Below are 2369 nucleotides of genomic sequence, written 5' to 3' on the forward strand. Positions count from 1 at the left end.
TCTGTCATGAGGAGAATCTACATTGAGGAGGGTGAGTTTTTTCTGATGTACAGATCCCATGATCATGAAGAAATGACCTTCACTGTCTCTTATAACCTATAGCCTGAAGTCCATGTGGTCTGATACTAGTATGGCCACTCCAGCTTTGTGGAGGTGTTCTTTTCTTTCTTGAAGAATTGTTTTCCAGCCTTTGAATTTGAGCCCATGGTTGCTTTGATTGTTCAGAAGTGTTTCTTCAGGCAGCAGAATGTTGGGTTCAGTTTTATAATTCATCTTCCCATTCTGTGCCTCTGAATTGGCACATTTAGTCCATTGACATTGAGAGAGATTGTTGTGATGGGGATTTGTGCTATCTTTATGTAGAATTTTTGTACTTGTGCGGATTGTCTTAGCTTAAAGTAGCCCTGTTAATTCTTCTTGCAACAACAATATGGAACACTTTACAAGTTTGCATGTCATCTCTGTGCAAGGACAATGCTAATCTATGTATCATTTCAATTTTAGTATATATGTCATCAAATATAGTATGAGTTAATTTTTCCATATTTTTCTCTACTTATTAATTTGAGGGTTGTCCTTACTCACTCCTATGGCAGACAGTGATTCATAAGCAAGGTATGTATTTCAAAGCAGCTTGAATAGATAGATTTAGAACTTTAATGTCCCAGAAAGAAAAATATGGTTTTTACCATATTATCTTTTTCCATACCCAAGGCATCAGTTTTACAAAATAATTCTTTTGGAAGATAGTATATGAGTCTTGTTTAATGCCCTTCCCTGAAACCTTCATTAAGACCATTAAACTAGAGCCTTTTGCTGTTCTCACCTCAGTCCCTTGTACATCTCCAGGAAAAGGTGGATGGTGTTGTCTGCAATTTGACCACCTTGAATGTAAGTCGGATTTTTCTCCTGAATGAAGAGGTGAGGAGCATATTGATGATTTCATTCCACCTTATTACAAGTTCAACTTGAAAGGAAGGTGAGACTCATGAGGCTCCTGTAAAGGACAGAAAAAAGGGTCTCAGTGAAGTTTAATGGCCAACACATATTAGCAACACAGATGACTCAAAGTAGCCTGTGTGCATCTTTGTGTATAGTGAGTTTCATATCTACTGATAGTGATTCTCAGTCATGACACACAGGCAAAACAGACCTGTAATTAAAAATCTAGTTCTCTGAGCAGAGTGGGGTCTCTGAGGTGATTGAACAAGTGTATAGTAATTTATTACTAAGCACATAAGTAGTTTGAATGATGTGTACTTTTCGATCTAAAATTAATTCCAAATATGTCTAAAATTACAGTGTCCTGACCCCGCACCTGGCTTTCCTCACCTGGGCACCTTGGAAGGGTCGGGGTTAGTTTCCCTCACCTCCTGATTAGAGCCCCGGTAGTTGATGAACTCTGCTACCAGCTATAGGTACGCTTAAGACCACTCTCCCCAAGCTTGAAGGAGCCTCATGCATGAAGGAATTGGAAGCAGAACCTGTGTAAACACACAAAAATAAAAGGCCGGTGGTCTGGCCGTTTCCCCACTCCACGAAGGTCAATGGCGATGGTCAGGAGATGGAAGGAAATGGGGGCCAGGCTGGTTGTTCCTAGCAGCAGGTTATTACATGGAGGAGATGTATGACATGGAGGCCTCAGGAATCCTCAAGCACGTGCGCGCACTGTGAGCCCGGAAGTTCCCCTTATATAGATCATAGAACCTCTAAAAGGCGCATTACAGTGAATTCATAAAAGGAGTTACAGAAAGAACATTGAGGCAGCAATCCATATGTTGTTTCTTTACATCCACATTGTTTCCTTACATCAGCAGGCCAGTAATACTGGCCTCTAGAAAGAAGATACAAAGCCAAACTGAAACCTTTCACAAGCACTTTCACAAGCTGTAAGCATCTTGATTTGCATCCCAAAGAACAGCCTGGCTAGAGCTGGGAATCTATATCCCAAAGATCAGTCCTGACTAGCACCTGAGATCTGCAGATCTAAGACCAGCTAGGTTTCTGAGAGAAAAGGAAAACTGTCTCAGTATACTGAAATCATTTACTGAAGGCAGTTTGAAGGGGAGAAACAGTCTCATCCAAGCTATTCAGGACACACAGGAAAACAGCTTCTAGGAGGTGTTTCTCCTCTCCTTGTCCAACCAACATATAAGCATATATAATATTAATCATTTTGTATGAACACAGTAAGAAATGCATTGAGCTTATAGAATTGCTCTTCTAGGGCCATTTCAATCTCAGACTGCAGTGCTCAGGCCAGATATCTTTCCTATTCCTAGCAGCAGGGCCCCTAATGTCGTCGTTACTTTTGGATCATGACATCATTTGCCTATGATCCATCTCTTAACTTATAGTTAAGAATCGTG

General features: G+C 40.6%; 1 pseudogene; it reads right to left on the reverse strand.

The window, feature by feature from the left end:
- Positions 1–424: 424 nt before the first annotated feature.
- On the reverse strand, positions 425–523 carry LOC130016125 (uncharacterized; annotated as a pseudogene).
- Positions 524–2369: the final 1846 nt, after the last annotated feature.

Source organism: Sorex fumeus, unplaced genomic scaffold, assembly GCF_029834395.1.
Source record: "Sorex fumeus unplaced genomic scaffold, SorFum_2.1 ptg000146l, whole genome shotgun sequence".
NCBI classification, from domain to species: Eukaryota; Metazoa; Chordata; class Mammalia; order Eulipotyphla; family Soricidae; genus Sorex; species Sorex fumeus.